Source organism: Varroa destructor, unplaced genomic scaffold (assembly GCF_002443255.2).
Source record: "Varroa destructor unplaced genomic scaffold, Vdes_3.0 BEIS01000001.1, whole genome shotgun sequence".
NCBI lineage: Eukaryota > Metazoa > Arthropoda > Arachnida > Mesostigmata > Varroidae > Varroa > Varroa destructor.
In genome coordinates this window covers 19,434,747-19,462,542 of record NW_019211454.1, presented here as the reverse complement: position 1 = coordinate 19,462,542, position 27,796 = coordinate 19,434,747, and the positions used below count along the sequence as shown (strand labels likewise).

General features: G+C 41.3%; 2 long non-coding RNA genes across 6 annotated transcripts in view; one reads left to right on the top strand and one right to left on the bottom strand.

Moving 5' to 3' along the window:
• Positions 1 to 146: 146 nt before the first annotated feature.
• LOC111255353 (uncharacterized) lies at positions 147 to 23,127 on the top strand. Of its 5 annotated transcripts, XR_002675444.2 has the most exons (4): positions 147 to 7,767; positions 7,868 to 7,914; positions 8,275 to 20,122; positions 20,572 to 23,127. It is a non-coding gene; the product is annotated as an uncharacterized LOC111255353 (long non-coding RNA). The 5 variants fall into 5 exon arrangements; XR_015326776.1 differs by having other exon boundaries at positions 147 to 1,335; positions 2,682 to 20,122; XR_015326774.1 differs by having other exon boundaries at positions 7,868 to 20,122.
• LOC147758352 (uncharacterized) overlaps positions 14,896 to 27,796 on the bottom strand; it is a 33,173-nt gene continuing 20,272 nt past the window's right edge. Inside the window, exon 4 of the long non-coding RNA XR_015326778.1 lies at positions 14,896 to 14,994. This is a non-coding gene — a long non-coding RNA (uncharacterized LOC147758352). The remainder of the gene's footprint in view (positions 14,995 to 27,796) is intronic.

Here is a 27,796-nt window from a genome sequence, read left to right as displayed (position 1 = left end):
ACTTGCTTTCTGCCGCGAACAGATGTTTTCAAATTCGCTAACTGCCTGCCTCTCTCTCCCTCTTTTTACTCTTTCTTGTTCCCTCTCTCTACATTTACCCACCATTTTGCTCACATGCCAAAATATTAAAATAGCAGACAACCTGATCGCTGAATAATATGCGGTGGTGTCTGCTAATCGTGTGGTAATCGACGACGGTGCCAGAATCCGTGCAGACTGCTGTGTGTGCTAGCTTCAGGAGCATCCAGCCGTCTCTCCCGACGGCAACGAAGGTACGATCACCGTTACCGTTCCTCAATCTTTGCCTGTTGGCAGTATTGGCTTTAACTGCCCTGGCTGACACGAAGAGATACACTTGAGTAACAATGAACAACGGACGTTAGGGCACATGACGTTATGCTAGTGACGGATAGTCGCGGCGGCAGTCGTGCCGGTAACAGAGGCGACCATTGCCTTCGACAGAGGCAAAGGCGTCTGTAATAGGCTCTCCTCTCGAATCGTGCCGTGCCCAGATGGATGTAAATCAAGATTAATGAATCTCGGAGCAATATACTATGGTGGGGATGAGTGTAGGCAGCTGTTCAAACACGTAGAGCAGCATGATAGCGCATCTAGGATATAGCAGCAGAGGTTAACGTATGAAACACGGAATTAGTTAGACGATTAAGAAAGAAAGGGTCACGGTTTATCCTCGAGCGACGACAATCGAAGCTAAGGTTGTGTATTTCGTTCATCATTAAGTACTCCAATTACAATCATCGACTTGCTGGTAGTTCAGAACGAGCATCGCAGCTAACAACGAGAAGCTTTACCTCTTTTTGAAGAGCCCGTTCTACTGCTATTGACCCTTAACGTTCATCTAACTGATTTATTTGACGTTCATCCAACTGATTTATCTGACGTTCATCGGCCTGCGTCATGTTCGGGATGTTACCTGCTCGCAACGGAGGGATCTTCAGTTTCCAAACAGCGTGCCAGAAAAAGAAAAAAAATACATCCGAAAATAGATTCTGAGATCCCAAGTACCCGAAGGTCCAGGCTGGTCGGAGCTTAGCGGCCACGCACCCAGTCGCAAAAGAAGTAGCACGTATCCAATCAGTCTTGACAAAGCTCATGGCAGATAGTTGGCCTCACCAGACAAATTGATGGGCCTGCCGCTGCTTTTGTTGCTAGCGGAACGATCAGCAAAAATTTCCGCTAATTATTAGAAACATGAGCATATTTATGAGGCAGCATCGATCGAAGCGCCACGACACCGCGGCAAAGACGGCCTACCGCAAGGCAAGATCAGGCTCGTCATGGAACCTTCAAGACACTGCAATGCTTCCTACATATGTAAGATCCTGTGGACGACATTATGGCCGAACGACGATCTCGATAGGCTGATCATGGGCCTTTATATCACTCATATAATATTTAATCGAATTAAAGGTTACATCATGATATTAGATGGGTTACTCGATAAGTGGCTCTAGGCGGCAGCAACGGCAGAGCGAGTCCGAGCGAAAGCTACCTGCGAGCGGATGGTTGGAACTAGTTTGGTGCCAATGTAACGAGGATATAGGGCAGTGGCGGGAGCGTAACAAAGCAGGAAAGTATACCGGGTTCACTATCATTCAAACAAATGTAGGACGTCGGTGCATATCTAAGTATTCTATTATATAGCATTACGTACAACAAAACTTGTGAGTTAATACTACATGGGACCCTACAACCGACATATTTACTTATTCGCACTTGATTCTAATAGGACGCAGCATACGCTAATTAAAACCATCAGTGGTTATAACCCAGCATAAACGATTAATGAGGTTGTCGTCTCTATTTTGTTTACGTAGGTCAAACGTATTACATGCCGGGCAATCCTTGCTTAGTAAAATATGACGACACCTAAAACTCGCTGACACAGTAAAAGATTTCTTATTCACTACCATTAACATTGTCAAGTATTGTACCACTTAATGTTATTTAGTAGTGGCTAAAAAATAATGGGAAATTGCTTTTAGGTTCGTTTATTTGCTAATCGTTCAGCGCGGACAAATCTGATTACCAGCTTTCCCGTGCTTTAGTGTCTATAGTAAAAGGAGGGAAAAGTGAGGTGCCAAAGCTTGTTTAACTTAACACGTGCGGTCAAAAGGTAGGATAAGCAGACAAACAATTAGTTTATGTTCAGCTCTCGCTATATACGAATACGCAATAGATTATTCAGAAGTCGTCCAAGCTAACAATCACGCGCAGGATTTCAAAGCGTTCACAGGATTTCGTGCCATTGCGAAAGATGCCGTGCATGTTGGTTATTTCAAACTGTAGCTAGCGTTTTTCAGCTTGCCCATAGCCCAACTACCCTTAATTTCAATTGCATCGGACGCATCCAACATGCTCAAATCTGACAGATTAAGACGGACGATATTTTTTGGAAATATATGGTCCTAATTATTAGTATGAACTCCAGTGCCATACAATCAAATATATAAAATGCCAATAAGAAAAAGTCACCTATCGCATGCGATCATTTCGGGTGTTCATTTGCTTAATGCGTAGCTAGTAATAGCCAATCGAATTACTGCTTCGCCCGTCTTCTAGAGAAATTATACCGGGACCGATTAATTATGTACTCTCATTCGATTTCTCGGTCTTAGCGGATAATGTCAGGGCTAACGAGAGCTGCGTATCCTTTTCAGGATTAGGCCGGCACAGTATAAGAAGGCGTCTTGCTTAGCCGCACCGGCCATGAAACGAGTTAAGCCGTTTGGCTATTATATGCTGAGCATAGTAAGAGTCCTAGGACTAGGCTCATGCAAGGCGGGGGGACAGGTGATATATCGGCCATGCTGGTCGCAAGGATCTAGAGGTGCTGAGAGTGGATCGCTACCACGCTACCTATAAAGTAGCAGGATCTGCCGCACAGTATATTATGCGTCTCTTAATGAATCTGTGAAAACCAGGAGCATCTACAATAGCCCTCTGCCCCCTCTAATTCCCACTCACTAGATGAAGGGGCTATAACTTAAAGTTTGAATATAGGATCCCTAATAGGCATAAAAACGTCCTCGAAGGAACTCGAGTGTTACCGTTATACGCAGTCTCTGCATGTACACTGGGAAGCTAAGTAAAAAAGCACGAACGGTGCATAGAAAATACGTATCTGATTGTTATTGCAAGATGAACTAAAAAAGAACCAGCCCAAATGAATCATGTTGTCTACACAGAAAGAGTCAAAAATCGATATACAGGGGACATCAATAAAAAGTGAATTTAGGCAAAAAATAGGATTTACGGACGAGGAAAACATAGAAATTCAGACTGTCTCTAGTGTGTAGCTACAAAGCTGATTAGAGTATAGATTATAGTAGATAGAGTATAGAGGAAAACAGCACAAGGTATGATATTGGTTGTTGTTTGGAAGCAAATCTATTGTGTGTAGGTTTAGATGTGCGATAATACTGCGCGCTTCGACGTCTCGAAAATTATTGTTGCACAAATTTGAGTAAGTTTTAATGATCTGACCGACAAAAGTATATTTTACTACAAATAACAGCGTTGGTTGCTATGATCGCTTGCCTTTACTGAAACTCTTAGCAGTGAAGCGTATCCTTTTCTTCCTCAGGACATGTTACAGCTATAAGCGTGAACCTACGCACAGCATTAGCGTCTACTGTATCTGTGCCCTTGTCCTGACATGGGTCAGTTTCCATAAATATCTACGCCAGCTGCGTGATCGGTTGCTATGGTGCGAAATATTTATATTCCAATCTGTTTAAGCGTAAATTCTAGCTGTGCAAACGAGCCAAGCTACGTCGCTTCCGCATTCTAACTGGATCAGCTGACGTCGAACTCAGCCAGCTTAAGGACCCGCTCCATAACGCCCCACTGTCAACGCTGTCTATAGGAAGTTTTCAAGAGTTTCGCGACCATACGTTTCCGGATAGAGATGCAAGAATTGTGAGACGACTCGATTTACTAGTTCACGCATATCTTCGCTGGAACACTAACATACAGTGTAGCTGTTAGTTCTTATTGTCACAGTCCCCACTTTACGATCAGTTCAGTGGTCGAACGAGTTAGGAACAGAAAGAGTAAAGAACAGAACTAGTAACACAGCAAAAACTACTATCATAACGGTGGCTGCAGCAGCAGTGATTCCTCCGGTGACGCCTTAATGATCAGCGAGCAAGGCTCATGCTATTAAATTCTCCGTCAGTGGTGTTCGTGCCGAACGCTGCATTGAAGGCCGAACCGCCAGATTTTAGCGCTAGGTCCTAGCGGCGTCAGACAAGTGTTGGACGGTCGCTAACTGAAACCCGAAACACGCACGCGGGAGGCAGGGCTCTCGAACAAACGCGGTTTGAAACAAAAGGCACAATAGCACGTACATTAGTTACAGCCTTTGCGCAATTTTATCAACGATAGAAGACGAAAATTAAAGGAGAGAGAGAGAGAGAGAGAGAGAGAGAGAGAGAGAGAGAGAGAGAGAGAGAGAGAGAGAAGTGCAACTGACTTCTTTAGACCGTTCGTGGCAACGCTATGCCCTGATTTGCTACTCGTTGCTTCCCTTGAAAATGCCACTGCCTGTCGCCTGCTAAACGTGTGGTACGGCTACAGTATCTATACAAGTGAAAGCGAAGAGAAAGATCGGTTTGCAAACGATGTTTCTCCACAGAATTCACGCTAGCCCCGGCTGAGGGCTGTCAATACCGAAGCTTGGGTTTCGTGTGTAAGTAGACTGGTTGTTTGCTGTCATTCGCGGCGAACTCGCGGCCAGACTTGGACGCTCGTAAAATGGTTCTAACGCATATTTTATGACTTGTGCAGTTCACTGGTTCAGATTGTGGGACAAGAACTTGGTGCCATCGAGGAGTTCAGGGAGATCTTGGTATACAAGTCAAGGACGGAAGAAGACCGTTTATGCAGTTCGTGACTTTGAAAAAGAAACAAAAACAGATGCAGAAAACATGGGGTCCGGTTATAAGCATCGCCCAGAATATAATGCGTATAAGCTTTTGTTTAGTTAAATTTAGTAGTAGTTCTATAGATTTTGTGAAACAACCTCTAAACCTTAAAAAAGAAATGTAGTAAAAGTATATATATACACACCAAGAATGCTTTATATACAAACTGCACTCCAAATGAATCGTAAAATTGATATTACACATAAAAAGGATAACGTGAATCCAAGAAATTAGGCTGTTTGGTATATAGCAACAAAAGCTGTGTTGCCCAAAAAAAAAGTGTGATGCCCAAACAATATTATATAAACAATATAAATTGCTTTTATCTGTAGGTTGGCAAGTTTATTATTGCGAGAAAACACGTTTTTAAACAAATACCCATGCTGCTTTAACTGTGGAACTAATTGTAAACATGTTTCTAACCGACAACTGCGATTTGTTTTCCAATTATGCGTTTCACTATTACAAGCTGACCTTCGAACATTTTGCTACTGCTCTGGCAAGATATACATAGTCGACAGTGTGCATCCACGGCGCCATTACCAATGTCACGCTGAAGAAATCAAATCTATTCATGGAGCTTCGTATCCATGAAGAAATCGATGTGAAGTATTATACAAAAGTGCCTTGAGCAGGCAACGAGACGTCTCCATATCTTTTGGTACATTTGGTTCGCCCGTTCTTTGACACTTTTTAGGTACCCCTAATCCTAATACTCGATACCATCCTTAGACAGTGAGAAACGCAGCGGCACGCAATAAATCCTGACAGCTGTTATGACGCAATGTAGCACAATGATTTTGCTGCTCAAGCATTCGCGCCGAAGAATAGGGCAGCTATGCTCTTGCTGTTTGCTCTAGGGTTTGCTAGAGCGTGCATCTCTAGTAGACGATACAGTTATGGCGACGTCTACGGTAACGCTATTGAACGATGGGCGGCTAACGGTAACTGATTGGCGCAGAGATAAGAGCCGCCCACAAATATATGTATATAAACGGTGTTTTCGTCTGTATATAAATTCGTTATTGGGCTACGGTAAGAGTGGCAACACGGTGCTAACTCAAATAGATAAATCGAATCTGACCTCGTCGAAAGGTATTATGCAAACTCTTCGTTATAGTAACGCCCAACAAATAATACGACCAACACACAAGCTGTGGACCCGACCGGGGGTCGGTATGTTTTTGCTTCGGATTGCTAGCGGAGAGGAAGTGCTCTCAGGCACCTCTCTTTTTATATCTATGTACAGGTTAATCAAGTACGGTCGTCTGCTTCGGATGCTGCGAAAATCTGGAATTGTCAATACTGGACCATAGCTGTTTTGTTCATCTATTGTTCTTCATCTTTTTCCACTGTTAGCTCGAAACGATGACCGTAGCTGAGTAGCGCAGGCATGGGCCGAGGGCCCGGGCTTGGTAATCGCAGTCCAGTTCGAGTTTTTTGTTACATTTCTAAACAATCCAACAAAGGTTTACCTGTTGGTCGGCTATTTGGGGGATAGGGTAATACGCGCGAAGAGAAAGACAACTCATTGGGTTGGACACGTAGGCAGGTGAGGTGATGCCTGAGGCGGTTTTTACGTTCGCCCGTCGCCTGTTGGCAATTTTGTTATCTTCTGTGCATGCTATAGAGCAAACGAGCCAAGCAGTACGAACGTTTGTTAGCCTTAAACACCAGGGGAGGAATTTGCGTTTCCACTATCCTTAGAAGGCCTTAAGATACAGCATTCTTCTGACAAGTCGTAAAACACTATGAGCCCACAGTGCCCAAAATCTACAGGTTATCAATTAGCACTTTTGGCTGCTGAAGAGAAATGGGTTTAATGCGTCTATACACCCATCCATTTATACAAAGGGCACTATTTTGTAGGAAGAAAGTAGTGCTACGTCACGGAAGGGCTTCGACTTTCCTAATAAGGTTTAGCACGAATCCATTTAGTATATTTAAGTAAGATAGAACGGCAGAGCAGCAAACGAAGCACTTCAAACAGCAAGTCTTCAAAATCTATTTACTTAGCACTAAGTTTAGCAATAGCAGTATTATCAAGGATCCTAATAATATGATAAAATTTTTTTCGTTACATTAATTCGGAGTCCGAGTTTATCCATTTACCTCGAAAAGTGTGAAGTGTGTTTCTGGTAATTGAACGTAAATCGAGTCCAAATGCATAGTCGACATTTGCTCTAGCCGAAGATAGCCCTTCACAACACGTGAACGTCTTTTCAGGTTCAACACTTGATCAGGTTCAAGTAAGAAAGTAATCATGAACTAAATCAACTTCAGATCTAATTACTAATTATACAATTTGCCTGTGTTACTGTCACGGCCATATTATTCTCAGTGAAGCAAAGGCTACTGCTGGAAAAAGCTGCTTGTTAATACAAAGTTCTGTCTGCTTGTTTTCATTGCTTATATAGCTTGATGAAGTCTGTTCTGTTGGTCGTCCCTACCGACAAACGTCCTACCTTAGCAGAAGAGAAAATGTTAAAGCGGTAAATTATGACGCTAACGGTGGTTATTGCGTTGTATGTAGACTGCAAACAAGCGTCTGTAGTATAACAGTTGGAATGAGCAAGCAGCTTTTTGAACTGTCGATTATGTGAGCCGGTGCATTTTTGTCGTCTGCTTTGACAACCGGAACGTGACTTTTTTGGAAAATCTACATTTGAGTTTTAGGAGGCACCAAACAATGGCAAACGCACTGGCCTAGCAAATTGGCCTCGCTGGAAACCCTTCCGAAGCTCCAAATTCCGACAGGGAAGAACAGAAACAACCTTCGGGTCGTGTGCGCATCCTTTTTCCAGCAGGCCAGCACAATGTAAGCCTGCCGGTTTTTTCTCAATATAGTCAATTACTGAACGGAGATTTTTATGCTGTCGTACCGAAGAGCATTACTAAATGCCACTACCACCTTTTAGGTTCCTAGGTTAGGTGTTCGATTGCCTGCACAGTCAACTGGAAGCCGGTAAGCCGCATGCGGACAGGTTTGAATAGGGAAAATTCTAGAAGCGCTCGGAAAATTAGTTCAGATAAGTAAAAACTTATTTCTCAATAGGGGGCAGTTTTTAGCGTCAGAAACGTTCGTGGCCGTAGATAGTTGATTGTGTACCCGTATAATTGCGCTCACATAGTATTCTAGTACTTATAAACAGGTAATGTGGCTCAAGGCATTTAGCGCCTATTGCTGGTAGCTGAAGGGTGTCATATGTGCAGCTTGCATCGTAGAAAGCATCGCTTGGGTCGTATGTTCTAGCCTGATTCGGCCTTTGGTACAAGGTAACACTGATTATTCGCGTGCATTTTTGTTTTTTTTATGTCAATCAAGGAGCCCAGGGTAGTGCCGATGGCGTTGCAGAATAGCTCAGTCAAACAGTGGGGTGAGGCGGCAAGGTTGGGATGTCTTTGTTGATATCGATGGCGCCGGTTAAAAAGATGGCAGAAAGTGAGTTGGGTTCCGTGTTGCTATGCTAAAAAATGAGAAATTTTGTAGACAACGTACCGCGTCTATTTACTGAACTCCGACGTCTATTAGTGCGTTTCTATTATTACCTCATCAATTACTTAATTTGTCTATAGAATAAAATGAATATATGCAGCCTTACTGGCCTAAGGTCAACGTTTAAGAAAGTAATACGACTCAGCAATAGAGGTCAATATTTTTAATACTCATATCCAATTTCCCTATAATAGTTGATATTTCTTCGAAAAAAAAAAATGGCAAATATCACTTAGAAATGCTGCCTTAATCAACAATTTGTCTACAAACCTATAAGAGGCTCCGCTCTATATTTTAATCTCGATCCTAATTCAGCTGCCCAGTATTAACTGCGTTTAATAGAAAAGTTGAACTTTCAGTCACACTGTTTTCTAATACGAATAAAACGAAATTTAAATTAATTTTTATAAACACAAGGGAATGTAAACGAAACAAGTTAAACATTTGATACCGTTACTGGCTCCTGAAACAGGCAGCGTATCTGCTTTGTATGGAATCTTGACGAATTATAAGGAAAAAATGTTATTCTATCTTTATTGAGCTGGTTCAAAACCTGAAAAGTCAGAGGTTTGAGGAGGAAAGCGGTGAACGGCAGCCACATAAAAAGCACTACAAGAATTTTTGCCGGAATTTATTTACATAGAAAAAAAAATTTGCCTCAACCGACGGTAACAATCAAGTAAAAATAAACCGAATAAGGGGTGGTGAAAAGTTCTGTATAGAATAAGCTCAACTTTTCTGTTGTGGACGAAAAACTTTTTCTGATGTTTCAACTTATCAAGACCCTTTTACCCTATTCTGTGTTGCCTCCTAACGAAGCTGTGCCAGCTGAAGCGGAAATGGGCATTTGCCTTCTTAACCCATAACGAATAGAACGCTGCTTAACTGTCAGCGTACCATTCCTAATTCATTTGTATTTGTTGTGTTCTGTTGATCAGATTTGCTCAGACATATTGGAAATGACAATAAACTTGCTATTCGGTGCTGGCGTCTTTCAAAGGTGAACAGCCATATTGAGGCAGGGCTAATTTTATCGCCAGTTTAAACCATTCCAGCGAACTCTCGGTCGCGTACTGATCGCTCCAAGCTACTGCCTCGATAGGCCGTAATCGATCCGTGGACGCATAAGCGAAACGCTTATTCTTTACAACGCTACTAATATCTAGCTACGATCTTCAATGGAATTATGACAGCGCTCATCAATTTGTGTTGTCGCTGCAGGGTCCATTGTTCCATCAGGTTCCGGACGTTCGTCTTCGACTTTGCACACCCCGTGTGATTACTATGTAAGCAGCATCGACACAGAATACGTCGACTGTACGAACAGGCAAACGGTCTTGCGTCACCGGGAACCCTAGCCCGGCTTGTAAAGGTCCCGAAATTGTCTTACTTGATTATATGTTAGCTCAAACACTACGATAACGGAGAAAAGATGCGAAAAAATCAAGCGTAAATAAAACCGAAATATATTATTAATTCGGGTTGTATATCAAGATTGGCATATTAAAGATGTGTGTTTGAAAATAATGACCATAGTTGTCGTACCTTACATATATAGAAATTGGTATTTGGTGGACAGATTTCTCTTACGCAGGTAATCTATTTAGCCAACAATTGGCCGATTGTCGTTTACGATAGAACATCCGTTTATTTAACTACAAAGTATAAACCAGACGAAGAAAGAAGAGCTATACGGCCATTGATCGTTATGTTACGCGATATGTACCCAGCTTGTTTGAGCTGACTGCGTGGTGAGGTGATATTAAAAGCTCCGACATATTGACAATTCTTAGGTCCCATCTTGGTATCGAACCCAGGATGACGTACGCACTAACGTCAATGTTATCAAGTCGCCATTAGTTTGTTGTTCGAGCTCAAACGGCGACAGACATTTGACAAATGTGCCACATTGTTATTATGCTGTTAAAGAAATGTATTTTTTCTTTTTTTCACAAAGAGGCGTCTTTGCTCTCAGCGACATCTGCGCAAACAAACATAAGCAGAGTGAGTGTGACAAGTGATATAATGGAAAAAAGCCAAATTGGGACTACGAAGCTTAGACATCAGTGCAATCCTAAGGACACGCAGCTTCAGTCAATGCGAAGATTACGAGCCATTCTTGGGAAGAGCATCAAGAACCAGGCCTCGCCAAGACCTTAGTACCAGAAAGTCGCTACCCTGTACAGTCATATTCAGTAGCATCGGTGCCAATGCCGACAGCGAAATCTTTGCGGGTAAGAACTGTGGAACCTTTCAGATGGGATCAAGCTGACATGGCATATGGTGCGCACATTTAACAACAATAAAAATAAAATCTGCATCTACAGCACAGATATAAGGGAGCTTCATATAGAAAAGGGAGGGGGGCCCTGACTGTGACCAGGCGTACAGGAAAACGTACGCCTGGTCACAGTCAGGGCCACCATTTTGGAGCAGGGTATATCCATGTGATGTTGCTAAGCGCATCTAGTTCTGTGCTTAGTCTTCAATATCTCCTGTAATAGTGAGGTGTATTGGGTTGTTGTTAGCATTAGATTGATACAACCTTAGCGGTCATCTTTTGTGCGTTCGTCAACAACTTTTTAACGTAAACTTCTAGATTACAGAAGGACAATGCGAGGGATTTCGTCATTCATGTAAGCTAAGTAGGCGTCTACGCGTGCATCGTTTTCTCTTTATACTTTATTTAAACAAATCTCTATTTGTTAATTTTTAACCTGAAATGATATTTCCGTGGACATGTTTTTAGTATAACACTTCCTTCACTTGTATCGGGTAGATGCACGTTTTGCGTACTGTGCAATGCACGGGCCAAAAGACACCATAGACGAAGATAGTATATAGGCCATAATAGCTAATTTTCATCAACTTAAGATAGCACGACAGAAAAAAACTGAGCACAGACAAGAACAAAGTTATTTCAAACCCAGCTTCAGAAAACTAATAACACATTCCTTTATATTTCTTCCAGTTTTTTTTGCGCACGCTCGTTTTCCCAGTTTCGTGTACGGCTACGAATGGCGACTTGACCTAATTTCGATTTTGCTTGGTCTCTGCTATATGGTGCTATACATCTATGCTTTTGACCTTCTGAATCTCTTCCGCGACCTGTCTCTCCATTGATTCTTCCCACAGTGGGTGAAACGAAACCCTGTTACTGTCTGTCCCAGGTACAGGGCAAACTTGCATGCATCCTTTATTACGTCGTACAGATACGGCAGCCCACGACGGCACTAGCAAACCAAGCTTCTTCCTGGTCCAGCTCGTCGATATTTAAATAATTCGTTATGCACGCGATGTATTAGCCGACCCTGACTGTGCTCTCAAGGTAAATTTCAGCGGGTTGTCCCACGACTTTCTCAGTCCGCCCGGGGGATTGTGGGAGAGCCGAACTATGAAAATGGGACACGAGCTTATGAACTAGAAGCAAGGAGTCTATTTTCAGTTCAGCATAACGAGCTTTTCGGATTATAGTTGAAAGGTTGCGAACAGAAGGCGAAGAACATAAAAGGTTCGTTGAGACTGTATGTACGAAAAAACGGCTAGATAGGAACTGCGTCTGAAACCTTCGGTTTAGCGAGACGTCTAGATGTTAGGTAGAATCAAGGTGTATTTTAATGGAAATTAAGAATACGTAGGTTGAGTAAGTACTCTCATACGAACAGCTTCAAGAAGAGACTTCGGTAGCCATATATAATGTCAAACTCGATTGGCTTGTGAATGATTGCATAAGTAAAGCTTGATACATTATAATTTAGCAGTTAGCAATCTACATGGCTTTCGAAGGGTTTATATTATACTACAAAAAAACAAGTCTAAAGCAAGGCTACGCACACAATACGCGCACAACTCATGAACTACCTTAAGATAGAATCCTGCAAAGTCAGTCCAGAGCCTAGAATACTTAGTATTAAGACATGCTCTCATAACGCGTATTCAGGCACGGTCATTAAAATCTATATAAAGTAGCTTCATGTTGAAGCTTCTACTAAAGAATAAAGAAATAATCTACTTTTATTTTATACCTATTGCGATTTTTCTTAATATTTAACGCTCTGTGGCCTTAAGCAATTGGAAGACACCGAACCAAAACAAATATTCCAATACAACTCAATTGTAACAATGGTTATTATCCAGCTATTTCCGATCGCCTTCCGGTCACTATTCTCCAATACCGTTATGACTGATGCTATATATACTTATAAACATATTGATCGATCTGACTGGTGTTACGTCTGATCTAATAAACTACAGATCTACAGTTGTACAATTGTTAGATTGCAATTTCCCTGAGACCCCGTTGTCTATCGTGTTACTCGGTAGCCGCTATGAAATTAGAGTAATTCTATTGCTTTGATTCAGTCGATCTATCAGCCTGCCTCAACAATCCCATAACCTTTCTAAGGCAAACTAATATTGAATCGCGAAGCTATTGCCATATCTAATAAACTATGTAAATGACTCACTTGATTTATATAACCTGCGTTTAAACTATACTTAAAGATGCTGTGCCCCTAGTTAGATACCACTATACGCATTCTGGGCTGTTGTGGGAAATGCCCGTGACAAGTTTCGTTGTCCTTCAACACGTGAAGATTAGGCCTCGATCTGAGAAGTGGATTATTATTCAACATATTTTACAGTGTGTAATCCTATTTTAGCTGATTAGAATTCAAAATACTCAATCGATAGAGTTACGCAGCGTAAGTGAGAGCAGGTGATCTTCGAACTTGAGTCCCCTGCTGTCCAAAGAGCATTCTAATTTCGAAAAGCTTACTATAAACTCGTTTAAATGTTCAAAAGCCTTTGAATCAGAAAGCTTTTGTTGATAGGTATTCTAATTTGGTGACGGCTGATTTATTCTATTACGTTATATCAAGTCAACTTATAGATAATTAGTGGAAAACGTGTTGAAATAATAGTTGTTTTGTTCATCTAAAGGTTACGTAAGTGGAAGTTTTTTAGTTGCCAACTTGTGTCCTTGTGAATTGTAGATCATCAGGTAGCTTTTTCGCAGATCTGATTCGAAGCTATGCCTTTGCGTTATCATTCGCTCCATATAGAAGTTCGAGAGCTCTAATCGTATCAACGACTAATGGACCTTTTCTTCAAATTCAGATGATAATATGCTTCTTAAAACTAAAAAAGGCTAAAATAATGGTGCACTTGGAAAATTAACCTAGTGCTTTATCACTAATTACCTCGCCAATCAAAAAGTTCTCCCGAAAACAAATGAATCGAACATCTTGTACTATTTATTGGGTATATCCATCGCTAAACATAGGCGTAAGGACCATAAATCATTTTGCCATTATTAAAACGCTCTTTATTTAACCACATATGCTGTGTAGCACATTTAGGCCATTGTCGAACCTGATGAATTAGTGAGCTCTTGTTGAGCATAACTCAATGAGCTACTGTCTTCGCCTATAAAACTCCAACGAAGTGCCTGCCTTTTTACCAACATACTCTTCTGTAGTAATCAGTAGCACGGGAATGCTATACTATGCGGTTTATCCCGGCCCCTATTTTTTCAGAAACCGTTTTTGTTGTAATCAAGGTGTACGGTTGCCCAACACTGCTATTCGTGCACGCAAGGGGCGCTCTTGCCTCAGCTTAACAACGCATAGACGCTTGGTGCTAGCAGTTTCAGTTGAACGGTCGCGGTAACCATCACAATACGCGGTGCCTGTATCTTGAAGTCATCCTAGAGGCGGTTTTGCTCGATGTTCGAAGTTACTGCTCCACGAGAGTGTAACACAGTATTAATGATCGACTTTACTCTGCTGCTCAAGGTCCGGTAATCAAAATCGTTATAGTGTTGGATGCAGACGCCAGCTGACATGTCGGCCATGAATATGGAACGTTTATGTCGACGAAGTGTAAGAAAACTAAATTAATTAATAATTAACTAATTAAACTAAGTTTATTGAATAACAGAATGAATCCTCTCTACGCGGATAACTAAAAGCTAATATATATATATATATATATATATATATATATATATATATACAAAAAGTCCGAAAAAGCTTCGTAAACAAAAGTGACCAATAATACGAAACATTCGACAAATAATTACACTGATTTTTAATCTACCAAGAAGCAGGTAACGTCCTCTTTGACTGATTGGTCTTTTATCAGGCCTGATTTTATTCTTTTAATGCTGGTACTTATGATGATGTATGTCTCAAGTTCGTACCACAGAGAGACGGTATATTACGGCAATTCGTCGGTTTCTAGAGCAGGTACAGAAGTGATCCGGCAGACTTATGTCCGTGATTCAAAACTGCCCGCCTTAACGCCACTTCGTTGCTGAAAAAAGTGTAGCTCGGGCAACAAAGACAGCTTGCGAAGTGGAAAGGGCAAGAGCAGGATCTAATAGCGTCTGCAGAAACTGGCTCCATCACCGTAACAGTGCTGAAGATTTTACTGAATGAGTCGAAACGCGCCCGAAACGAGTGGACGAAGACGGACCTGTCAGCTGAACATTTAGCCCAGTGCTTGTAAAGGCTTCCGAACGGTTAGCCGCTGCACAACCTTGAATTGCTGCGCAAGAAAAAAAGAAGAAAAAAAACGCGTTTTTTTTTTTATGAATGTGTGTATTAATGATAAAAAATACGTTTTTTAGCCACACGTGATTATCTGACAGCCGGGCACAAGGGAAAGCAAGCTGTTTTTGCACAGAATTGCTATCAGGGATGGAAATATTATATTTTTGGACAATCTTCAGCGGAAGAGATGGTTAGAGACTTATTTGTAACCCTTTTCGCGCAGTACAAGGTTCTCTATACAGAATTAGTAATCAATATATGCTCCATCACTTGTCATTACAAAGTAATACAAAACTTAGCCTACGCAAGATTAGTACTTGTGAACAATCAAAGTCTATGAGTATGATTTTTGTTAATTCATAACTTTCAAATTAATTAATGACACCTTCATCAGGTTCACTGACATCAGGTTCAGCAGTGATTTTTGCTGTTCAGCAATTTAAGGTACCGGGATAGTGCTTGAAATGTTTAAACCCGAAAATGGGGACATTAGCTTAATATTGTTGAGCTTTCTCGTCGCAACAAGTTTAGCAACAATAAACAATGCTAATCGTACATCTAGTGTTCTTGATCATCCCCAAATAATATATATATGTTATTTATACCCCATACGGTGTATATATATATATATATATATGCACCGTATACGAATTATTTCATATCTATTTCAAATAGTCTGAAGATTACTGAGAAGAAATTCTGCTAGGATGACGACAAAGTGCCGGACGTCGTTTGAATGTGTTTTTAGTAAAATGGCGCCAAACAACCGCAGCCAAGTATCACAGAAGACAATTAATCAGTGAGCCTATATTATTTCTCATGAGTAACTTTAAGTAAGTCTTCATTCGACCACACGGTCGAATCATAAGCTCTTTGCGAATGGGCTTCGATTCGACTAGCAAATCTTTGACGACAGCGCAAAACGTGCCCATGTATCTACTTGGTCATCGAGTGTCCGAGATCAACAGCTTCAAAGTTAAGTTTAATTATTTCGCTTATAGACCACTTAAGTTCCTTAAGGTCGTATAATGCAGGGCCTTTCAGTCCTTGGCACTTTTCTAATTCATTAATTTGTGGTAGCCATTCTCTTCTGCCGAACTTGGAAACGGCAGTTCGCAAGTTGAACTTCAGCTTCTAGTGGCTCTCACTTATTGAGTTCTTTACAACAGCTACATGTCTTGGGTAAGATGGTGACGCTACAAGGCTGAGTCGTATCCAAACACTTTACATAGAAGAACCAGAAGTCTTCAATAAAGTCGAGCATCGTTGTATTACGCGGAGAAATGATGCGACTAAGTTATCGTCAGGATTCAACGTGATCGATTTTAGATCAGATAATTCCTCAATGATATGGGTGCTGAAAATGAAGGGAAGAAGGGAAGCCAATCTGATAGGATCCATCCAAGTCCGGCATACTAACGTTTACCACGAAACCTTGCGTTTTTCTTTTTTAGAAATTTACTTCTTTAAGCAACCGCTATATTGAGCAGGTTCGAGCAACTTTCATCAATCAACGTAAGTTCAGTTGACATCCTTCCTTCCGCTTATTTTCGGATGCTCTTTCAACCTCAGAAACTTTCAAAAATACGTGAGCTGCGTGATACATCGCACAGTTTGAAAAGGAGAGTCGGTCTGCACTTAGTGCTGTGTTCAATGGAGGAAATTTTTCGCTAAAAAGCGATTCTTTCATTGGCGACAGTTAATTCAATCGTAGTTCTTCAGCAGCACAACGAATCGATATCACAGATGTTTACGTAGGCTTACGAACTAGTATTGAGCTTCCCTGTTTGGGCGAAGATAGGCACCGAACTGCTCAGTATTAAGCCCCCTGTGAAAGCTCTTTGACACGTGCGGTAAGACAACTCTGTTTTCCAAAAAACAGCCCTATTCCTGCGCTTCAAGTAGGGCCTTGACCTCAAATCTGAGCAGTTTTTCCTTGCATAGTTACGCGACACTTCGTCGTCCGATTTCTCCCTATGTGCTACTTCAGTAGTCAAACCAGATGAATGCACTCGTACAAATTCTACGCGGCCTGAACTTGTCCGAGACTCGACATAGGCACTGTTTGAATCACTGATAAAGTGTACGAGAGTGGCCTGTTTGTGTTTGTGTTTGTACATACACGTATATACATACACTAGTTCAGCACCAAGTGCGAACTATAGCTAGGAAAACTAGGCAAAGGCTATAGGAAATCAGGCGAGCTAAAAAAGCGAAGAGGATGTTAGCCATCTTTATTATAAAGCCGTTAAAGTCACCACATTGGCTGAAATTCCGACGAAGAAACCTGACGTTAGGCATTACAATAATCGATCTCAACATCTTGTAAATGTGCATATGTCCATAGACATAAGCTTACTGCTATTCGACGGGCCCTGTGCGACACGACCCGATTCGAAACGCGCCCCATAACGCGGCTAGCGGAGCAGGCTGTTAGCGATCCATTAGCTGTTTTCAGCGTTTCGAAGTGGAGATATAAGGGCCGTATAGATATAGTTTCAGTATTATTACGTTGTGGCAGGATGACCTGTAGCATATACGGGGCGTGGATTTTGTTGTTACATAATAGAATGTTTCAACTGTCGAATTGAATTATGCATGTAGCGTTTTGAGGAAACGTTGGCCGCCTGTGGCATCTATTTATATCTCTGCCAAACCACCCAGCGGGGCAAACTCTGCAGTAATAATAAAAGGGACGAGAGAACAATTCTCTTAATTGCAAGGTAACAATTGAACTGGCTCCATAACGATTTGTTAGAAGATAATTCGCTTAAGTCAGAAAGCCCTTCGGGGTAAGAGTAATGACAATATGGCCGCGTCGAAACGGTGGTGAGAGCAGTCCACACCGGCAGATACAATCGACAAAATTAAATGCGTTATCGAAAGAAAGCTTAGCGGCGCTCAGTGTCTTCATTCGAATAGTTCGCGTAACGTTACAAGGAAAGGCTAGCAATGCTTCTTTTTGGCGCTGCACCCTCGGCGTATGAACTGATGTCGATACAATTGGGTTTATCAATACCTCTCAAAGGATGAAATATAGACCTAACGCACAACGCATAATTTTCTTCGGTAAAAAAATGCTGCAACGAACACGACGTCGAAAAGAGATAAGGACAAAGCGACGATTGTGCATACTACCGGCGAACGGATCCAACGTGTTAATATTATACGCCGCGGGGCTTCTCATCGTTACTGCAATACTGCTGGCCATTACAAATACAATTTACCATTTTATTTAACATACGTTAGAGTAGACATTCGATTTTTTCTTCTGCTAATTTGGCCATGGCGAAGTATGTGTAGTACACAAGATACGATGTCCGTTATTACGGACCCTTTGCCGCGCTAATTAATAACCCAATTAGCATTATACCAGCACGGCAACCATTAGCGATAGGCGATAAGGGCTAATATTATTCAATAACGTTGCTTGAGCGCCCCAGCTGCGACCCTGCCAATGTAAAGCTTTCGGCAAACGTGTATGGCTTCACACAAACGGTATACAGTTCACCGTTACATGATATTGGAACAGTTTTCCTCGAAGCTGGTGAGCCACAATGCGCCTCCAAAGTTAAACAAACGCCAGAAGGCCATAGAGCTTTGATAGCACCTCTATCGGCGACGCTGTTAGCGATTCCCCGTAGCTCATCCTCTTCCAAGGGGCTCCATCATAAAGCGACTAACATGCCGTACAGAGATGAGTACACAAGGGAATGAGTCAGTTGAATTCAAGGTAAGGATAGGTCACCATCTATTTGTATAAACACAAATTGTATGCCAACGGCGAACGCACAGATGCGGTGAGACGGAAACACAGATTCCGTCTCATTACGGTTTATTTCATTTTTGTCATTTGTTGATATTACTAGAACTTTGATAAACATTACGCTATTGCGATAACCTGGCTTTTGCAGTTGATTCGTTCTTTGTTTTTTTTTTTCTATGGAAACTCGTATTTTTACACTTCAAGTATATGTATACATATATAAAACCTCAAACAATCTCAACCGATGAACCAATATACTTCAGTCGAACTTGGGGGTTATATGGTTAATAAACAGCTTCAAGTGCATTTCGGAGCATGGCTAAAGAGTATCGGATCGTCGCATGAATAAATTGAATTAAGTTACCGACTTGTGCATGATATTGTCTTCTTATTATTTCTCAGAAAATAAATTCAGTGGGGTATCTGTCACGAGCAGCTCGAAAAAAATCGAAGGAAATGTTACTACGCTACGTTTTAGCTAGTTAATAAAATTGAATGTTACAATGATTAAATGGTAATCACATCGGTCCTATATTGGCGAAAGCAGCAGCGTCTACTAACTGCCCAGTAAAAACGTTCAGGCATACTACATAGATATTTCTGGCAGGTTATGTATTGTATGTAAATTGTGAAAAATTCGAGGACGATTTCTGTGCGGTGAACCGGACGATTTTTTAATGGGGTACAGATTTAAAGGGCTCAAAAAGCAAAAAAAAAATTGATGGACCTGCATCTTCGATGTAAAAGTAAACTGCCGTTCTGAAGAGTATACTGTCAATGGCCGATTGATTGTTCCAGATAGGCTCCAATGATTACTTCTTTAAAGATTTTCGTCGTCTTTGCACCTATCGTGCTTCACCCCCCTTTTGAGGCCCCCTGTCTGCGATCAGCGTAAAATTAAATTCCATGGCTTCTTTCCGCTTGTAACATATTTGAACGACACACTTTTAGTTAACACTGAAACAAAAAAAACAATATTTATTTGAGTATCAATTAGGTGAACGCTCGCCGATTCGCTCGTTATCGATACCGTTCAACAATAATAGCGAGCAGAAGTATGTATCGTATGAAACAGCAAGAGGGAGAACGCGCACGTAGACCACCGAACGACCTTTGACCTACAGCGCCTTCTTTCTTAGGCAGGCCGTTTCGGAGCGAATGGTGTTGCACCAATCCGGCGGTGAGGTCGTCTCCTTCAAATTAGCAACAGCGCGTTCAGCCACAAGTGAAGTCGTCGGGCAGATATCGTTTCGACCACAAAAAGAAAACAACCACTACGCCTCATAAGTGAAAGGGAACTGTTGACTGGAAAGGATCTACTTTGGAGAGGAATACGTCGACAAATTGAGAAATGGAAGTAAGTGACCGTAGCAATTATTTATAGATCGTGAAATATGGCTAAATAAGGTTTGATAAATCAAACGACGTCATTTCCTACAATAAATATAGACTGTAGTGACAATGAAAAATCAGATTATTTTATCATACTGTTCGACAGGCTGATAAAATCTAAAATATCATTTACGGATTGGAGCCAAGTCACAAAATACAACATAAGGAAGGTTCCGTCTATTTGACATCAGAACCATATACGTGTCATGGGAAACCAGATCTTGCATTACGACGCATCATGCGTGATACCTCACACTGGTGCGTGTACACACAGTGTGCATCACAGTTACGTGTGATGTAGGCAACGCGGCAAGAAACAGTTTGATTTCCACAGGGACGTTTCTAACCCTTTAGGAAGTGGGCCTTTTCAGAGTCAACATACGTTGGTCAACTATGGAGTTTGATCTATTTTAGGTGATACTACGAATATCCATGTGGTGAGCGAGCGGCGCAGTCCAAGAGGCCGATGCACACCTATTTAAGTGCATTGCCGTAGCGGTTATTACTGGTTCCAGTTTCCGCGTTAACAGATCATTACTACGGTATATTGTCACAACGCCGTTTTAGAAGTCCGTTGAAGAAAAACCCAGATAAGTCCAGCAAGGCCTACACATTAAATAGTCAACAACCGATCAAAAAAGCAAGGCAATGTAAGCCTACCCTTTGCAAATTTTGTTAGTTGACTGAATTGAGCCTTTTTGTATAGTAGGTCCTTCCCGAAAAGTCGAACTTAATTGCTAATGATTCACTATACAGGCGACATGAACTGAGAGTCAGCGCGAGTAAGTTAAAAAAAATGGCTCACCGATTAATGTGTAATTATATATAAAATAATAATAATAAATGTTCTGCAATTCCTATTTAACCAAAATGATGTTGAAACGTGAAAATGCGTATTATAATAAAAATTTCAGGCCAAATGTGCGCTGAGCACCTGACTTTGTCCTAGTAATCCAATGTTGGTACACAAGAACTAAATTGAGCTTGCGCAAGTCATTCTAAGCCTCAAACAAGACCGTTGGTATTAACGTTCCGAAAAGTAGAGACGTAAGACCACAAGTTGAACAAGAGGTTAGGTGCGATGGTGAACCAATCTTCAGGTAGCTTTAATTTTCCATACTAAAAAGGAAAAGCAATACGGAACTATACTAGGGACAAAAGCATAAGCCAAATGCTTAGAAGCTTAGGCTTTTCCTTGAAGCAACTATATCCGACGATCAATTTTTGTACAATATATCTTTGTCAGAACTAATCTAGCGACGTTCATAAATGACTGCATGGGCCTTCTTTGAATTTACCCGTCGTTTTGAGGTTGTGATTAAATGTAAGCCCAAAATACCAAACTGCTTCCAAACGCCAAATCAGCAGACACCTCGCGTTGAGCATAAAGGACGGAAAAAGAGAACGAAAACGTAAACTGTTGTCCAGCAAGGGCCGACACTAATCATTCAATTTCCCTTTACTATGCCCGACTTTCCTCTCTCGTGCTTCTCAGCCTCCTACTAAGCTTCTCTGTTGTACCTTGTTTAGTTGTCCTTCCAATCAATTTATCAGCGCAGCGCCTCGGGTCTGCTAGTCTTCGGTCGCGCGCCCCAAAAGTAGGGTTTCGCGGCGTTACTATGAGAATGTTCGACGGAGAAGCAGATCGTACGACAGCCAATCGAACGACCGAAAGCAGCTGTGAGTTTGCTTCTGCTACGCCCAACGAGAAAAAACAATGACACATCTTCTTTTTTTCCGTTTTTTTTGCCCCCAGGGCCCAATCTTGATTTTGACGCCAGCCAGTCAACCCACTTTTTTTCCGCTACCCAAACTCAATCGGCAGCTTGTTCGCCGTTGCTCGAGAAATAAGGCAAAGTGTGACAAGGAGACCAGTCATTTCGTCTGTCGTTCAGCTACCCTTGCAGCTTCAGTCATCGTGGTCCCGACCGCAATCGAGGGCACTTCTTATTTTGAAGACGTGAAAAGGCTGATTGGGTCTGTGACGCATGACAAAGTGTGCGCGCATTTGGATAGCCACATTTGTACAGTTATTGAGGGCAATAACAATTAAAATTCATCTTATTATTGATATTAAAGCCGTATAGATGGTGCACGGCTGTTTTCAAGGTACTAATTTGAATCTGACTTGAAAGTTGCAGTTTTGATCCGGGATAAGTATGGCTTTTTGTTGGATTCTGGCTTTGACGCGCTCCAACAGGACAGCTCATAGTGTCTCGATGGTTATCGCATTTTACGGGTTAAAAACGAGTTTTAAAAATATCCGGAATTATTACATGCGCTTACATATATGTACAGTTTTTTTACGGACATTTATAAGGTTGAATAAGTGACTCTAATCTAACTAGATGTCATTTGCTGGTTCCATTGTTCCAAGCCATAACTAGTTAATGAATGGACTTTGAGCCTCGTTAGACGTCAAGAAAATAACTGAAGGTGAACTTATTGATTATCTTCAAAAGATTTCAAGAGAAGTCCAACTTGGCACTTTCCTTGCAAACGTTTATGCACGCCGGTGTGAACACTTCTGCGAAGTTTCCTCATTCCTAGGAGGCATTAAATTTTTTTATCTGTAATTATCATGCAATGTCCCTAAACGCGTGCCTAATTGGGATCAAGTAGAGGAGCGTAGTTCCTTTTTGTCGTGGATTCTATATTTATCATAAATGAAACACGAGCCTGGTACACACCTAGGACTGTTTATAGATCTCATTTAAGCAAACGGAACTAAATTTCATTTGTAAAATAATAGTAGCCTTGTGAGATGGGAGATATCAGACAAATGAAAATACTAAGGTAAAGTTAAATAGCGGAGATAATCTCATAAGCCTCAATATGAATGATTTTTCAGAGCAGATTTTAATCTTCATCCACCTCTTGCGGGGTGCATCATCACTGTAAGTGCCTTCAATGAAAATGTAACACAACTAAGGTACTATCATTATACACTATTATTATATCTAACTTGATTGTTCGAAGAAATGTGATAATTAAAAAAAAAAACTGAAATGAGAAAGCAGATACTAAAGATACATTTTACAGAAGCTCTTCTCAAATTATTATGAAGAAACGGTCTCATTAATAAAAAAAAATAGACATTAATGTTTTACAATTGTGTTGACGTCCACACGTTTTTTTGTTCTAAATTTTTATCAAGATTATTCTATATATAGCATTAGTAGAGCCTGCTTAGCACTTCAAAAATAAGCTGGTGTATCCGAAACAAAAAGGTGTTTGTCTAATAATAATATGAAATTTTTAAAAAAATCTAACAAATAAAAAATCGCCTACTGATCATGCAAGCAAAGAAAGCAATGTTATTTTTACAAAAAAACAAGGATAATAGCAAACATTATTAAGAGTTTAATATTTCTGAAACTGTACATGGGACAAACTGAGTTTTTCTGAACTCCAGGTACTGAATATCTAATATTATGGCTTTTGAGATTTACAGAACATTATCGCGCAAATCCATATATTTATGCTACCCGAGCTAGGGTAGAAAATGTATTATAAACGAATAAACTAAACTTATATATATATATATATATATATATATATAGTATATAAGTTTCATAACCTTCGTTATCAGTTCCTACTTACTCTTAATGCTGATTTCCTCTTTTTCAACCACCTTCATCTCTAAATTACACAGTTATACACCAGTGATAGTCGCTTTCTATGTTCTATTTAATTGTTTAATGATAAACATACATTTCCATAGTGTCCAAGTGGAAAGCTTGTCCGATTAATTAGCCCTGGATCACAGACTATGCTGTCATCCTGATGGCAGCCAACCCGACCGGCTACTATTAATTAGTTCCAGTCCTAGAAGGACCACGGCCAGCGCAGCCGTTAAGGTTCCGTCATATTTCCAAGTACCATTCCCTTCGACTACCTCAGTGCAATGTTCAAGAAACCGTCAGTGCACTTGAGGTTCCCTGAGGCTCCCTTTGGTCTTTCGACGTAGTATAAGAGTCGTCGTATTGCTATTAAAATGCAAATTCGCCGCTTCGCGCACAGTGTTACACCGCCATGACTCTCTGCCGTGGTGCCGCACGTAAGTTCGAACTGCGTCGCTTCGAGCAGCGGGACCCGCTTCTCTTTCCCTTCCTGCGGTGGCCGCGTTTATGACGCAGTCGATAGTTTGCTTTACCAAGCTCTGCCGATCTCTTTCTACCTAGACTAGGTATTGGACGATGGTGGAAGGTTTCACTGTTTCTAGGCCTCCTCTGGCAACATTGGTGACTTTCACCAATGTTGCCAGATGTTGTTGTTGTTGTTAGATGTGGCACAGATCGTAGCAGATTACAGATGAAAAAAGCAGATATTTCGATGAAAAACAGAAAAATGGGGGCGAAGAGAAAGAATAGAACACTATGGTCACCGCACTAAAATTTCAAACCGGTGATATGCACACACATGCCGTTTTATGGGGATGCGCGCACACGTTCAAAAATGTTCTTAATGTAATTAAAAAGGGGGTCAGCCAGAAAGGGGGTGGAACGTAAGCTTGGGCTATTCGAAGAAGAAGTGACATGGATTGTCGTAATGCTGCATACGTTGTGAGCATTATTACCAGATCGTACATGAACACAAGGATTCTCGTAACAAATGAACACCCAGTTCATTCTTAACCATTCATATGATCAGAGGTATCTAACACAAGGATGGCTTGATTTAATCATGACGCCAACTGCCACTAATTGTATGACTCGCAAAAATATACCATGTAATGTAACGTTTAACTTTACGCAAATAGAACGTTCTCGTATAGCTATAAGGTCTAGAATACAAAATCTGTAATGTAAAATCTGCAATATGCTTTTCTTAAAACGTCTAATTAATTACGTTAGGCAAACTTAGCAAGTCTTTGTGACAGTATCAATCGGTACTGGCACCAAATTATCAATGCCACCAACAATATGCTCGTACCTTTAGTTCACGATCACTGTCTTCGTAATTTGTTTCGCTTCGTTAGAACATTGAACCACACAAAGTGAACTATACGCGATAAAAATTAACGTTCTATTATGTGGATATCTGCCTCCTTAGCAGTCGTCTTCTCCTCGCGACGCCTTAAGGGTTTTGCCCAATTGCAGGGGGCCCAATATGTTCCTGTCCAATATTCGTCGAGGCCTTTGTAAGAGACATGTATAAGCCAAGGCGACATGTCATTCGGTTCCTAACTTCAATAAGCAACACAGCATAGAATATTTTTTTCTCACCCCGGGCCATATAGCTTACGTAGTACCTTATCGTTATCGCGCCCCACGCAACAAAGGCACGTCAACTTTTCAGCTGGTGGCCTCGTGTTTTTCGTCAGTAGGACAACAAAACAAAACGCTAATAACGATGGCCGCGACGGAAAAGCAGCTGTTTGATAAAAAAGAAACATGTGACGCGCTATTTTGTCTCAATGCAATTGACTTGCCGCTACTTGACTCCGAAAGACGCAGCGACGACACTAATAGCCATTGGCACTCATGCTTTACTGTCCAACAGCCGTACCAACATTGGGCGTTGCAGTATTGCTTCACGCCTTTGTCGTGCCGAACGATACTAGTTGCGCCTTTTATTGAAATATACATTGATTTATTAAGGGTATTCACGCAGAACTGCGTCAATTATATAGTTCACTGTTATAAAATGATAGATTCAATTGCAGGTGTATGTATACTTGGAAGTTTCCTATTGGTAGAATCAGTCTCGATTGTGAAAGTGATTCCATTTGGTAAAAGTTAACTCGTTTCCAACTAGAACGAACGATATGAGCGCTAGAGAAGAACAAACACGCAGTTTCAATATGGCTATGCATGCCTAAATGGTAAATGGTACTTATTAGGTATAAGACGTCAATTTTTATGTTAATAGTTTTATAAGTATAAGATTAATGTAATTGAAAATACAATCATTGATTGAATAGTATTGGACCAGTGGCCAAATAATAACGCATATTACAGAAAGTAGGTGATATATCATGCGGCCCATAAAAGGGTATTAAAGTACCTGTCGCTCATGGCGTGGCGTCTCTAAGAATCTCATTTTGACATCCTGGTCTGAAAGCCAATATGTCACGATAAATATATTAGGATGGCCACCTTAGTAGTTACTCCTGTTTTTGTTAGATTCGGACAGAAACAGAAGAGCATAACACAAACTCCTTAGCGAAGATGATTTTTTGTCGTTTTCTCATGTGTTTTTGTTTCAGTCGTTAAACGGCTCATTGAAATACTGGCGTTGGCATCCAAATTTGAAGGAATTAGCAAACAACGAACGGACCATAGGCCTGTATTGCGATATAGATACGGTACTTTGTCCTGTACGTCTAGGATGTACGTTTGTGGACAATAAGAATTACATTTATGTCATTGAGGCCAACAATGAAATGTAAATTTTCATAGAACTAGCGGCTTAACGATTTGCAATGGTGATATTGTGCAGTACTCAGGCGAGCCACTCAAAGAGTTCGCCTTACGCTACCAAAAGCTTTTCGCATATATTTATATACATTTTCTCCGATATACCAGCCTTCTGTTTACTTGTTCATAGAAGAAAGAGAAACAATGTTATCTACGACGACGATGTGTCGGTGGCACTTATACACCATAGAAAATGTGCCTCGGCAGACCAGCCCAGTTAACCACAGTTCTAAGGCATCGCTCCTTGCACGAGTTTTTCGAGTCATTGGACCAATGTAATGTACCAAGCCTATATATGTTGAGCAATAGAATAAACAAGTTATCTGCAAAAAGGAAACCAGGGCCCTTTAACCACGGAGGCTTTTCTCGGCTGCTCGACCCTCCAGCAGTTTTCGACTCTTCGTTCTCCTCCATCACATCAGCTGCTCATCAACCTGGCCCTTACCAGGTTTGCAGACAAACATTCGGTTATTACGAATTCTTTAATAAGGGACCACCATGTTCGCAGCTTACAATGACGACAAGGCGCTCCTACCGATTAAAGTTCCGGAAAAGTATTTCACTAGTACGAACCCGCTGTATTCGCATGATTTTGCTAAATCAGGGAGATGAAGGTGGGTTGAACACGGTGTCACTAGCCGTAATCTGTGGAAGCGTCTAAATTTAAACGTCTATAGTGGGCAACTCTACACTACCTAGCCGTTCAAGGCCCAAGTTGTGGTACGTACTCTTCTCTTCTGACGAAAGCATTTCGCAACCTGCAGCATAGTATATGCCCTGCCCTGCCTGGTCCTGCTTAGTTGTGTCTAGAGAAAGTTGTGCTGATGGCTTGCAGTGACCCTTAGCGATTTAACGTATGGTCGCCCCGTTTAGTGTCGCTGCTGTTGAGCGGATAGTGGTATAGAGAAGTGTAAGCCGAGTATGCTGTGTGAGTTCCTGGCTTGAAGAGGCCGGACCGCCCAGGAATGGCCTGTGCTGACCCCGCTCTCGGATGAATAGCATTGCGACGATGATGCATGCTGCGTCAGCTGAGTTGACAGCACAGGGCGGGGAGACATTGCTTCGGCTGGAAAAGACTACAGCTTTCAGAAACAGCACATAACAACGGCAGAGTCCTCAGTGCTTGTTGGAGTAACAGCTTTGATGCGGGGCGAACCCAACTCCGTCAATGCCAACAACAGCACGGGCCGGTGGCTCTATGTATGTAGAACTCGTAC